Source organism: Carassius gibelio, chromosome A25, assembly GCF_023724105.1.
Source record: "Carassius gibelio isolate Cgi1373 ecotype wild population from Czech Republic chromosome A25, carGib1.2-hapl.c, whole genome shotgun sequence".
Classification (NCBI taxonomy): domain Eukaryota; kingdom Metazoa; phylum Chordata; class Actinopteri; order Cypriniformes; family Cyprinidae; genus Carassius; species Carassius gibelio.
In genome coordinates, this window is record NC_068395.1 from 16,095,555 (window position 1) to 16,109,620 (window position 14,066).

General features: G+C 36.1%; 1 protein-coding gene across 1 annotated transcript in view; it reads right to left on the bottom strand.

The window, feature by feature from the left end:
- mafb (v-maf avian musculoaponeurotic fibrosarcoma oncogene homolog b (paralog b)) overlaps positions 1 to 14,066 on the bottom strand; it is a 77,838-nt gene that overhangs the window by 43,437 nt on the left and 20,335 nt on the right. The gene's annotated exons all lie outside the window — the stretch shown is intronic.

Consider the following 14,066-nt stretch of genomic DNA (forward strand, 5'->3'; position numbering starts at 1 on the left):
CTCTGTTTGTACATGATGAGCCAGCAAAGCAACTGAATGAGAATGCTAACGGTTAGCTTTCTCCCAGTGTTATAGACCACCTTGAGCGAGGAAGCTTAGAGTATTTGGGAACACCTATTGTGTGTGTCTAAACATTTGGATTAGAGCAAGCATTGGGATATTGTATTCCTGCAGAGCGAAACACCGATACTCGGCTTACGCTTTAAAGCAGTCCCTGTTCGATACAGGAACATAGCGGAGAGGAAACACACTCGTCTAAAGGAACACCTGCATGAGAATGACGACTGATGTCTCATAACATCCTGAGAAAAGAATGTGTATGGATTAAAACATCGATCAGGCTCAACGAGCACCACGGCCGCTCCGATCACCCTGATCTCAGGTGTAGATGTTTCTCAGTCACGTGTGCTTCACTAAATCTCAGCGGTAGATTCAGGTCAGTTCAGGTGGAGGACGTGCACGAATACATAACGCACCGCTGAGTGTGTGAACACACGGGCAGGAGTGTATTCCTCCAGAGACCTGCAGTGTGTTATCTTAACAAAGGGACTCAGCTCTCTATAAATTACCCTTCCTCCGCTCGCGCTAATTAGAGACGAGCGGCATGAACCGGAGCTAAAGCCGAGGTGTTGGTAATTACACACACTATCCGCTCAGTGTTTGTTGGCCTCTAGAAATATGCACATTATGCAGACTCCAGATGTACTCAGAGGAGTATTTTATTGCTCAATGGTTGCTCTTTCAAAGCTCTGGAGATGTGATTGTTTCATCTGCATTTAAAGAGACAGTTAACCCAAGAATCTGTTTTCATGACTAAATGAGACGAAGACAAGGTCACGCCAACACAAACTGCAGTGACTGTATCAATGTGTCGAAAACATAGCACTGTCGAAAATAGACGAGACTAAAATGTATTAAAAAAAAAAAAACTCAATGCAAAAATTATTTTTTTCTGTGTTTGCCAAATGTCAAGAGTGTCAATGCCCCCTTTTTTTGTCTGCTCACACTTTATGCCCAGTTTCTTACTTTATTCTCACACTCTGTGTGACATTTCCAAGTAATTCCTTAGTAGATATAAAAAACAAACACAATTAATGTGCAAATCTGAGACATTGTTGTGATCTCTTCTGAAATGATCAAGAAGACACACAAGGTCTATTTTTCTGGCAAAAACCTAAGCTGAGCACTTCCATTTGTTCTCGGTTTAATCTCAGAGTCTATAAGAAGCATTTGTGATCTTCTTTGCTATGGGTTAGATTTCACTCACTCACACACATCATCTAATATCGCCGGTGTGTTTGTCTTCTGTGGTGGCGGTGTTCAATCTTCTTAAGAAATAAATGCTGAAGAGAAAACAAGCCGCAGCTATCTGTGAGCTCAAGATATGACTGTTCTCTAGTCTAATACTCTTCTGTAAACCCAGCACAATCAAAGCGCTCAAGTCCTCCTGCAGATATTAGACGATTGCTGGACTGTGATCGTTCCACTGACTCCACCATCACACACGGACACCATCTTTGTGTTCAGCACACTCCAAAACATAGTCTGAACCCTCAGTGTCCCGTCTGAGGATTCAACTGAAGCTTCCACTTCAGAAAAACAAAAGCCAAGAGAAAAAATTAAAATAAAGGATGCCAAATTTTAATTGCTGGTTTAAGAGTGATTAGCGCTCTTGAGTGATATTAAGTCACTTGTCCAGCATCATTACCTCTCAAAGTCCACGAGCACACAGTGGGGTTCTTTCGTTCCCACAGGTTTAATTATGAGAGATGAATTATAGAAATATGATAAAGAACAGTAAAGAAGAGCAGATGTTTTGTCCATATTGACGGAGTCCACAGATGTCTACAGCAGCTGTGTTAACAGTGATCTTCTCACTAACATCAACATCAGGCAGTTACCACACTATTTGTATTTATTTTTTGACTCTGTCATCCATTATGTCTAAAACAACATACACATGTACATAAAACATTACCAACATGCATTTGTGTTGGGTACAGAAACAAGCCACCCAATGTAGTTTTATGTCATGGGAACAGTATGTAACGATAGAAGAAGAAAAAAATAAAATTGGAGTACATTTTACAAGAAAACACCATTTACTGTTTTTCTACTTAAAAATAAAATAATAATAATAATAATAATAATGATAATAATTCAACATGTTACTTGCCGTTTCATTTTCTGAGAGAACATTTTCTACATTTTTTTTTAAATTATACAATTATTTTACTATATATATATATATATATATATATATATATAAATTAGTAAAATAAAAAGTAAAATAATTGCATAATTAAACAAAAATGTAGAAACAATTTTATTTTATTTTTTTCTATTGTTACATACTGTTCCCATGACACAAAACTACATTGGGTGTCTTGTTTCTGTACCCAACACAAATGCATGTAGTTAAATTTGAGTAATATATATATATATATATATATATATATACACACACACACATACACACACACACACACACACACACACTTATATAACTATATATAATTTTTTATGTATATAAATATATTAAGTATAATTAAAAAAAAAGTGTATAATTCAAAAAAGTTCATAAAGATAAAAGAACTGCAGTAAAACAAAGAAAAAAGGCAGCTGGATTCATATTAATGTTAATTATATATTATTTTATATTAAAAATTATTTCTATAGTTTATCATTCAAACAAGATTATTGTTATGCAAAAGCATGATAAAAGAACTGCAGCAAAATACTTCACAGTTTCATAATTTGATGTGTTATACTTGCTGTTTCTTTATAACTGAATGTATGAAATTTGTATAAACACATTTGTTATTATTAGCATTTATCATGAAGTCTTTATTTTTCTCTCTCTCTCTTCAGACTGCAGCACAGTATATACGCCATCATATATCACGCTGTAACTATTGTGACCAGCATTGGACACTCCATGAGCCGCAAACAGCAAGCGATTGAAGAGCTCAGTCGACCCACGGTGCAAACAAACAGGCTAATGTGTCTAAATGCTAAATGACGCGAGTGCGATCTGCCATGTGTACAGCGAGTGACCGGCGGCAGGAGCGGTGCTTTAAACAAACACCAGACCGTCAGAGAGCTGCCTAAATATGGTATTTACCAGAATCTGTGCTAACTTGTGAATCCAGTCACGGCTAAAGGCCCATTTTAGACCCTTCAGCCGAGACGATAAACCCCAAACACACACACACAGGAAGAGACGAGACAGCGAGGAAACGTGGGATACGGGATGGAGAAGTGTAGAGTCTCTCTCTTTGGCGCGGCATGAATATTTAATGCTGTGGGAGTGAGAGAGACGTCTGTGTGATGAGGAAGGTCAGTTCAGAGCAGCGAGCGGAAGTGGCTCTGGCCACACGGGTGAGCAGATGACAGGGTGTTATTCGTGAGAGGACTGTCTCTTACCCCTACAGTGCTGAAGGGGTTACTGTGCCTTTAATGAAGGAGAGTCATCACAGCAGGGGTGCACTTGATCTGAGCGTCTACATACCTGCTCAACGGGAAATTACAGAAATTAGATTGTGTTGAGATCAAATAGTCAAATGGTCAGTCTCCTGAGCTATGAAGAAGAAACACTTACAAAAAAAAAACCACCCTTTCTTTAAAAATAAAGGAAAATTCACGACATCTACTACAACTATAAAATATAAACCTATAAAATATACCATTACAAATGGTTTCCCTTTGTGAAAATAAAGGACACCATAGCATATTTTTAAAAACAGAAATAATCTACTTTTAAAAATATACTGCTTGTGAAGGTAATGTTTTCTAAGACTAAATTGATGTACATAAATAAAAATGTATTTTTTAATGAACTTTACCAACTTGTGTAAGACTTAACCCCTTAACTGTCACTCATAGTTTTGAACATTGACTTTGTAGTGCACGATCCAAACTTAAATATTTATTATTCATGAATGAAAACATTTTGTAACATGATATTGATGTAGTATTTACATGGTAATGCAATGTCTGATTTTAAAATGCGTTTTAAAGGATGAATTTTGAGATTTTAAGTTTTCAGTTGATATATAACTTCTGATGATTTCTAAAATGTGATAGAGAAAAAGGCAACGAGGAAGTCTTGTTTTTTTATAAAAGGTCAAAATTCCTGTTATAATGTAGATTTTTGAGGGTGCACTCTTGTCATAAATTAATCCATTACTTTTCCTACATAATTTTTAACAAAAAACATTGATAAAATATATATTTGGGAGTCTTAGACCTTTCCAACGATATATAGTTTGTCAAGATTAGATTAGATTTAATTGTAATATAGTGAAGTAAATGTAGGCGTCCCACAGAGCGGACGGGTGACAATTAACAGTTAATATGTAATTTACATCTTTATATTTAATTTCATAATTACTTATATAAACAAGCATTCATGGTAAGCTAAAAACTACCTTAATTTCTACTGAAACTATGATCAAGAGCTTTAGTATATTAGTCAACATCAAAATAAGTTAACATCTTTAACGTATGACAAACGATTAAATTAATTTTATAAAACAATTTTTTTTGACATTAAAGCGCACTTTATGTATCATTATCTGCAAGTACAGATTTTTTCAATATATTTTTATTTGAATTATCACTCAGTAGGTTATTTAACCATTTTATCGCTGTCTTTGAAAGGCTTTTGTCTGTCAAACACATTAAAATGAACATATTCATGCTATTTCTTATTTAAATGTTATGCAGGCATCCCCAACGTTTATTCCCAGTGTGTGTGTGTGTGTGTAACCCCGATGTTTCATGAGCTTATTTTAAACACAGACAGCCGCTGCAGAGAGGACAGTTTCATAACTATAACTCTCTCACCACAGATTACTCTGTCACCATTAGGAAATACACATTTAGTTCTATCACTACATTTACTGCTCTAAACCCTAGTGAGCTGCCTAGATAGACAGCATTTAAAGGTAGGGTGACCATATGCGCCGTTCATACGGGACACGTCCCAGCCAGAATTTTAATAATGCCTTAAACATCCAGAGCAGCTTGACCAATAACATGCAGGTATTGTACATAGTCGACCAATCGTGGGGCTGCGTGTGAGAAGGTGAGATCTAGAAGGAACAATCAAAGCTATGCAAATATGCGCACGTTTTGTTCGTTCGATTGACTTGAAGCGTCGCTGCGCACAAATCCAAAAAAAAAAAAAAAGTGTGCCACAATCCTTCAAGTCAAACGAACGAACATACACGTAAAAGCGATTCAAAAGCATAAGGAGCCGTCTGTTCTGCTCTTTATAGCTCTCATGATTCACAACAATCAATCTGCACCGTACAAATAGCCAAAACCTGGATATTTTAGGCAATATTAAAATCCTGGCTGGGACGTGTCCCGTATGAACGGCGCATATGGTCACCCTATTTAAAGGCACACAAAAGGTCGGCTGCAACATTCACAGCTACCTTGCCAAATTGTAAGTCAGCATCATATGATACCTTCATGGAGCTAGCTTAGCAGAATGCTAACACAAACATCTACAGGAATCAATATTGAGGTCCACTTATATATGGTGTTCCAGTTAGTGTCGCTTTGACCACCAAAGTTTGTTTTTAAAACATACATACTTCCAAACTTAAGTATGCTTTGGGTTTTAGAGGGTAGCAGCATTTGCTAGCAGAGCTAAACAATCACAGAAAGTTCTTTCACGCCCTTCAGATATTTTCTTCCTTTTGTTTGTTTGACAACTACTTCAATTTCTCGTCCACCTTCATCACGCCATTCGTCCTGCGCCAAACCCCCTAAAAAGCGACGCTGAAATTTCAGGAAGGAAAATGCCATGGCATAGATGTGATTTATTACAAAGAGGTGTCCGTGTTTGATTAAAAGTGATATTCGCCATCTGTTGAGGGAGTGCACTTGCTTTACCCCGAAACAATTACAGTAAAAGCTCTAAAGGAAAGTCCATTTCCCATGTTTCCAGGGATCAAACTCCCTCACCGCCGTTTCAGAGTCCCTCGGCGCGTTCAGCATCCACTCACACACACACACACACACACACACACACACACACACACACACACACACACGTATACTCATATAGTACTCACTCTTGATGCTCTTGTCTCTTGTGAGCCAAAGTGCTCTTCAGTTGCACGGTGCAGTAGATATACACACACCTATAGATTACATATGACACTCACTTGTGCTGAGTATAGTGAACAATGCGGATGACAGTACAGTATTATCCCAGAACAAGGTCAAAGAGTCCTCGTCTTTCCTTGAGTTTAATCTGAAATGAATATTCATGTGCATGATAATCAATCACCAGTGTGAGAGGTTAATGAGATACTACACCCCAAAATGAAAATTTAGTCATTAAAGGGATAGTTCACCCAAAAATCAAAATGATGTCATTAATAACTCACCCTCATGTCGTTCCAAACCAGTAAGATACAGTTTAAGATATTTTAGATTTAGTCCGAGAGCTCTCAGTCCCTCCATTGAAGCTGTGTGTACGGTCTACTGTCCATGTCCAGAAAGGTAAGAAAAACATCATCAAAGTAGTCCATGTGACATCAGAGGGTCCGTTAGAATATTTTGAGGCAGTTTGTGATGTCCGGTTCACAAACAAATCATTCAATGTAACTGGATCACTTTGAAACAGTTCACCAAATCGAACTGAATCGTTTTAAACGGTTCGCGTCTCCAATACGCATTAATCCACAAATGACTTAAGCTGTTAACTTTTTTAATATGGCTGACACTCCCTCTGAGTTCAAACAAACCAATATCCCGGAGTAATTCATTAACTCAAACAGTACACTGACTGAACTGCTGTGATGAACACCGAGCCGAGCCAGATAACGAATGAAAGACTGACTCATTCACGAGTGAAGAACCAGTTGCATCGGTTTTCGGATCACCAGTAGTTCTTTCGGACAGTTTGATTCAATAAACCGGTTGAAGAAAACGGTTCACCGGTTCTTTTGCGCTCAACGTAATGGCGTCATTGGCGATGATTGCCCTTGATTCAAGCCTTCGGTTTACCTGGGCTCATAACACTAGCACAGAATCAGTTCAGAATCAATCATCAAAAGAACCAATTCGGTTTAGACGCTCTGTGTGTCGGTCTGCTTCACGCTGAATCACACATGCGCAGTATCATCAGCTCCTCGGTTCTCGAATCAGACAAGTCTGACAGAACCGGTTCTTGACTCGAGAATGAGTCATTATCTGGCTCGGCTCGGTGTTCATCTTCAGTTCTCTCTTCACAGCAGTTCAGTCAGTGTACTGTTTGAGTACATGAATTACTCCGGGATATTGGTTTGTTTGAACTCAGAGGGAGTGTTAGCCACATTAAAAAAAAGTTAACAGCTTAAGTCATTTGTGGATTAATGCGTATTGGAGAGGCGAACCGTTTAAAACGATTCAGTTCGATTTAGTGAACTGGTTCAAAAAGATCCGGTTGCATCAAATGATTCGTTCACGAACCGGTTATGACAAACTGCTTAATTTTTTTAACTGACCCTCTGATGTCACATGGACTACTTTGATGATGTTTTTCTTCCCTTTCTGGACATGGACAGTATACCGTACACACAGCTTCAAAGGAGGGACTGAGAGCTCTCGGACTAAATCTGAAATATCTTAAACTGTGTTCTGAAGATGAACGGAGGACTTACTGGTTTGTAACAACATGAGGGTGAGTTATTTATGACATAATTTAGATTTAAATCACTTACCCCCAAGTTGTTCCAAAACTGTAAAAGCTTTTTTCATCCTCAGAACACAATTTAAGATATTTTGGATGAAAACTGGGAGGCTTGTGACTGTCCCATAGACTGCCAAATAAATAACAGTGTTAAGGTCCAGAAAACTATGAAAAGCATCGTCAGAATAGTTAATCTGCCATCAGTGGTTTAACCGTAATGTTATGAAGCGATGTAAATAATTTTTTTACGCAAATAAAATAAAAATAATGACATTATTCAACAATTCCTTTGTAAACAGTCTCCTCTGTGTCTCTCCATATCAGCGTATGCTGCGTATGCTCTTCTGTATCAGCCGTGCCACAAGGAAGCGCTGTTTCTATGTGTATGTATGCATTGATTTGAAAGAAAACAGGGCATCCTTGTGGATTGGCTGATATATTTAAGGAGAATCCCTTTAACACCCCTTTCAAAACAGTACTTTGGTGGTGCCAAGGTTTTAGATGGTAATACCATGGTACTTTGATAAATCTTTTCCTTAAACGTTTTCTGTTGGATGTTTGTGTAACCTTTTTTTTAAATGTTATAATGTCTGCAAAATTACGAAATTGAATGTTTCCTTAATGTTCTTTAAAACCAATTTTTTTTTTAAGTTAAAAATGCACTCTTTGAACATTCAGAGAACATGCAAAATAAAATTTTATAACTTTTAGCAAAACATCTTTAGAACATTTGTTAGCTAGGTTACCATGGTGTGTGTGCAAAAAGTATGGTATTAACGTGGTACATATCCCCTTACACCTCTAAAACATGTGGTACCAATGGTATTACCATGGTACTTGTCCTAAAAACATTGTGTTATGTGTTACTGTATTATATTATCATGATACTGTCACTAAAAACTATATAATACCATGGTAAATGACAGTAAAGCCACAACAATAGCCGACTGCTTTGCTAGTTTTCATAAAATCTAAATAAAATTAAGAAATGGCTGATCTGATGAATATGCAAATATTTATTGATTAATATGCAAATGTGTATCAATCCGATCTTTCATGGGACGAGTCAAGTTATTATTGAATGTCTGAATATGAGGATAGCTGGAAACTCGCAGAGTTTGCATATTTAAAATTGTGTGTGTGTGTGTGTGTGTGTGTGTGTGTGTGTGAGTGTGTGTTGTCTGGGGCCCTCACTCAGCTCAGTCAGGCCCTCTGAGTTGTCCCCTACTATTGCCTGAACAGAAAAAGGCAGGGTAAGCTAATTGGGCTCTGTATTAATGCCAACACCGCCCCACGTATACACTTACACACTTAATGTCAGCATTTTGGCTCTTTCTAACATGTCTTGGGTTTCTAAAGGTGTTTGCGCAGGCAATTTTATGCTTAACCTAACTTAATGCTTTACTTGTGAAAGTATCACATCAAACTTTATACAACATTTTAACATTAGTTCATTGAAATTTATTTAAAGAAAAAACAATAAAATAATAATAATGAATAATGAATTTTAAAAACATCATGTGACAGCTTTCTCCCAGTCTCATCTATATAAAATCACTCGTGACTTCTATGCTAACAGTACAGATTAGTTGCTATCATACAGAATATGCTCATAAGCAGTGACTGATATTGTTAAGACAACATAATTCATTCCTCTAATTTCACATCCAAAGCCTTGTCACATCCACTTTGCACGAAAACAAAAATATCCATCCGGACTTATTGCGGAAATAACGGCATCAGCGTTCCCTAAATGATTCTGTTCACGAGGACGCCGAAGCAGACAAATCCCAGCAGTGCTGCCTTAGCAAGTCATGTGATTGTAAATGATGCTTGTTATACCTGCTATATGCAGATGAGATGTTAATTTAATTCAGAGGTTTAATTAGAATCTGTGCGAGATACTCAGAGCTGATTTACTGATGGAGAGCTTGTTTAAACAGACGGCTAATCTGATAACACTTGTAGTTTCTGTAGCCATTTGTTTAGTGCGAATCTCTGTGGAGCTCTTCTACATGCTGATATTAAAACACGGCACTGACTGGAACTGCAGTTAGAGACTGACGGTTAAAAATGAAATAAAGCAAATATCACAAGTGAGACATAGTGAACAAATCAAGACTTTGACTCTTCTATCTGCTGAGGAAGGACCATATTTGGCTCCTCTGGAGTTTCAGAGGAGATCTCAACTATTGCACAAAAGGCTTGTGCAAGAATAGCCTAAATTAAAAATTAAATTAAATTTATGCATTTAGCAGACGCTTTTATCCAAAGCGACTTACAGTGCATTCAGGCTACCAATTTTTACCTATCATGTGTTCCCGGGGAATCGAACCCACAATCTTGCGCTTGATAACGCAACGCTCTACCAATTGAGCTACAGGAACACAGCTACAGGTCTACACCTAAATCCGTCCCTAAACCTACCCATCACAGGGGTCTAGAAAAATCGTACAAAATTGAGTGAGATTGAACGAAAAAATACTAATTAGCCACCTCGTAAAATACGTACGAATTGGTTGTGAGATAGCATTGGTATTTACAGTATAAAAATCATTATGCCTATGGAGAGTCCCCATAAACCACCAATATCAACATCAATGTGTGTGTGTGTGTGTGTGTGCATGTGTGTGTGTATGTGTGTGCGTGTGTGCATGCAAGTATGTGTGTGTGTGTGTGCGCATCCATATACTCTGGGAATTTTAGGAGAAACAGTTGAGACAAAGTTGGAACTCAAATGAAACTTAACTGTGAATGCCATTAAGTCAATGAAGATATGAAAGAGCAATACCATTTTCCTCTGGGAATTAATCATACTCTTTCTGAGTGAGTTTGTGTGTGTTTAAGGAGAGCAGGCAAGCAGAATTTCCCAGTTTTCCTCATCATAATTTACACAAGTGTCACAGTCAAAGGCCTATAGATGCGCACACACACACACACACACACGCACACACACACACAGAAGCAGAGCCCACAGTCAGTGTTAGGAACTCATAATTCATCATATTTAAATTAAAGCTCTTCTTCTGCACTTGTGTACGTCTCTCTGCGAGCAAAAACTTCTATAGTCTTTGGATGCAGATCATCATCTTTATTCAGTGTGGATATATATCATATATTTGTGTGCCGCGGATCGAGGTGAAGCTCACAGTTTATGCAGTTGTTTATTTGAAAACACACATGCACTATTTTTGTTTTACCTCTTCCTATATTTCTCCGACTTCTTTTCCCTTCTTTGTAGAGCTAGAGGAAAGCATGTTTTGAACATATACTATGGGATTCAGACTTCATTTGTTAAAAAAATATTTTTGTTAGACAAACATTGTGATACAAAGATTAATGTTTTGTTTTTCTCCTTCGCACTAAACTACAGCTGTGTATCAAGTGTCAAAACTGATCATCTGTCTGTTCATACTAAAGCAAGATTTCTCTCAGGTCTCTCCTCGTAACGTTAAACTCCAGCGAGAGCTCCTTCAATTTCACGTCACAGTTTCACTCACAGCGTTTTTCTCCCGTTTAACTCCATCATAATAGCTTTCGCTTAAGTGCGTCTGCAAGGCGACACAATTAATTGTGTTTCTATTTTGTGCAGTTAATTTCACACTGTTAAGCGGCGTGTAAAAACACATGAATGAGCGAGTAATTACACAAGTGAAACCTCAGAGACAAATGTACAAGTAACACTGATACCAGACACGCAGGGCTCGCAGATAAAAGAGGATTTGCACTCGCTCGTGTCACACTCCAGGGTAATTTCTGAATTACCAGAAACTGTGCAAAAGGAGGAAATAATTGACCTCTGAATCATCAACAGAGTAATAAAGCACTGCGGTTCAAGACAACACACACAAACTTGAAGAATATTTCAGCTGAAAATCTGTCATCATTTACTCACCCTCACGTTCTTCAGTGAAAGACAAGATTGGAAATTTAGCAGCTTTTAAAATCATGTGTACTTTCAAAATATTAATGTCAATAACACCAGATGCAGATGTCATAACACACTATGATGCACAAATGAGATTTAAGAGCCGCGGAAAGATAATTTATAGAGAATAAGTTCATTTTGATCTGTTCAACTCTTCCCTTGTGGAAAAAGTTCATTTTAGCCCACTTATATATATATATATATATATATATATATATATATATATATATATATATATATATATATATATATATATATTCTAAGTTGTAATAAAAATAAAAGAATAAAACATAGGTTCAGTCTTTCCACTTTAAAATGTATTATTTTTTACATTTACTAGCAATTTGTGAGTGAAAATTGCTTCACCACCTATATACTTATTTAGTTTCACAGATTAAATTTTTTATTTCATTCATTTAATTTAGATTTATTTATCCAGTGTAGTGTGAACTGAAAATTGATTAACCACCTATTTAATTATTCACTGATTGATTGATTTATATTTATATATTTTTATTTTTTCTGTGGAACTGAATGCAATGTTTTTAGTTACTAAATTGGATTTGTAGAATTTAATGAAAATATATCAGTTAAATGTAACTGACTAAATTATAGAGCGTTTTTTAATTCATTTTTATTTTGATCAGTTTACACCGTTATGTGTTATTCCATAATCCTGTTGACTTTCAAATATGGTTATGGTCCATTTGTACTGAAACTTACATTTTTAATCTAAGTTAGTCAATACATTCAAATATGTGTACTTCTTCAAAAAAGACAAAATATCACTAAAACCTAATAAAAGTAATTCAAGTAAAAAATTTAAATCTGACATTGCTATAGAGTGCAATATTTAAAAGTGTACTTAACTGTGTTTAAAAAAAAAACTTTGCCATGAAAGCGAATTCTACACTTATGTGGCCTTCTATTTGAGTTATATTAGATTAGACTCTGCAAATACAGTTTTTTTTAAGTATACTTATATTTGAAGTACATCACAAGAAGATTTAACACAATTAAGCACACTTCTTTGTCACGAGGGATTAAGCTGTTTTGGGTTTCAATCAGGTGACTAGAAATATAACACACAATTCATACAGAGCACTTATGATATTGTTGTAGTGCTATTTTGTCCTTTTTCTTGTCTTGCAGCTGTGGTCACTATATGAACTGTCACATGGAAAAGAGCAGCATGAACATTCTGCAAAACATCTCATTTTGTGTTCCACGGAACATTACAGTGAATTAATGATCCTCATCAACAAATCTTTAAAACCCTTTAAAATATGAATCGGAAATGTGCATGAGATGTGCACAAACAATGAACATTCATAAGAATACGTATGTCTACTGAAAGGAATGACTCAAAAAGTGGGAATTATAAATTGCGCAACTCACTGGTGAAGCAATTATAAAGCCAAACCTGATAAAAGAGACATCAGACACCAGATAAGAAAGACAATCAGTGTTTAAGCGCGACAGGGGAAAAATGACCTCGTCCTCTTCAGAGAGGAAATGCAGGTCTGTTATTGGCAAACGTCCACCACTGAAGAACTGGCCAATGGTCAAACACACAGCCAAGGGTCACTCCGCTACACTTTACACACACAACTGACTCTAGAACAGAACCAAATCTGACTAAATCACCCCTGCGGGCGTGAAAATGTTCAAAATGATTCATAGATACTGAATTGAATTAAATAATGCTGTTTTAAAGCAAGTAATCATTTCAAACAAGACGTCTATGGTGTGTCCGTAAAGAGAAAGCGGTAACACTTTATAATAACTGCTTGCTATTAATCATTAGTTAAGCTTTAGGAAACTGTTAATTCATCATTTATAAAGCATTAATAGACATTTATAAGCAGTTCATAAATACAGATGTAAATGCTTTATACTCGATTTAAAAGCATATCTATAATGTATTTAATAATTATTTTTTCATACTTTATTAATGATCAATTTATCATTTCTAAATTAAGTATAGCATTATTTACACACCAGTTATTAAGGAGTTGTCAATGGTTCATAAGATCAGTTAGAAATTGTAAGTAAATGATTAATAAACTATTTAAATGTGCATTCATACATCTTTTTATTCAGACATATAGTAATAGTTACTTAGTGTTAATAAATGGTTTATTAACATGTATTTCTACTGTAATTCAGGGTTAATTCAGGTAGTTATAAAACATATGTAGTTTTTATATTTTTTTGTGAGCTCATCTAAAGTGAGGACTATTTATGCCTTGTAAAGCTTTTACATATGAGATTTAAAGGCTGTTAATATTTCTATGTTCTGTATCACTGTGTTGTGTTTGTTTCCGTTTTTTGTTTAGAAGATAACTGAGCCTTTAAATATCCTTTATAAATGCTTTACAAGGCATAACTAGTCCTCACTTTAGATGAGCTCACATAAATGGTTAACTGACCACTACTAAATGC